This window comes from Dioscorea cayenensis, chromosome 16 (genome assembly GCF_009730915.1).
Source record: "Dioscorea cayenensis subsp. rotundata cultivar TDr96_F1 chromosome 16, TDr96_F1_v2_PseudoChromosome.rev07_lg8_w22 25.fasta, whole genome shotgun sequence".
In the NCBI taxonomy this organism is placed as follows: domain Eukaryota; kingdom Viridiplantae; phylum Streptophyta; class Magnoliopsida; order Dioscoreales; family Dioscoreaceae; genus Dioscorea; species Dioscorea cayenensis.
Genome location: NC_052486.1, coordinates 15,476,340 through 15,477,164, shown reverse-complemented (window position 1 = coordinate 15,477,164; position 825 = coordinate 15,476,340).

The following is an 825-nucleotide window of genomic DNA, read 5'->3' as shown; positions in this document are numbered from 1 at the left end:
ATCCCGAATAAAAGATAAGCACCTGTACCGAAATGCATGTAGTCGTAGCAGCATAAGCTGCAAGCAAGGGTCCGAAGGAGGGAAGAATCACCGAGGTTGCTTGCAAAAGGTTCCATTCGATCGGATGTAGGGAGACTCCCAACTCTTTCCTGAGACAGCTCGAGGTAGGGGAACTCACTTCTGAAGTAACCAGACTAGGGTATGGGCGTTGGGAGTAGATGTCAATACGTTCTTCTTTAACAAAAGAAAGAGATATGACCAGGGAACGAAGGCTAGGCTAACTCAACTCTCTTGAAAGAGGGGATGTTCATACGTTCTAAGAGTAATAAAAAAAGATGTGAATAGAAGCCAACTCTTTGCCTAAGGCTAGTTGACCCTACCTTCGCACACGGTGAAGTTAGCCTTTTATTTGAGGTCTATCTGCCGAAAAGAAGGAAGTAAAAGCTCCGTTTTTGAAGCAACAAGGGAATGGGGGTTGGATTTCCAATTAAAATTTCTATTTTTCCATTCTGGATAGAAAACTGAGGGAGAAGAAATGAAATTTAGATAAAAAAAAAGAATAGAAATCTCTATCTAATAGCGTTTCATGTGCACTTACCTATGAATATGAAGCGCCGCGGAGATTTTTGGCATCTATAGAAAGGATTCTTGCTAAAAGTTCTAAGCCCCAGACGTGGGAACTGAATCCACTGCCCTTGTTGCAGCTCACTTGAGCAGTTTCCTTCCTCTAGCCCCCTTGGTAGGTTCACTTCTTTTTTCTGATCTTTAGTCTGCTAACCCTACCTAAGCCTAAGACTAGATTGCTTTGCTTGGCTCCTATGCTTG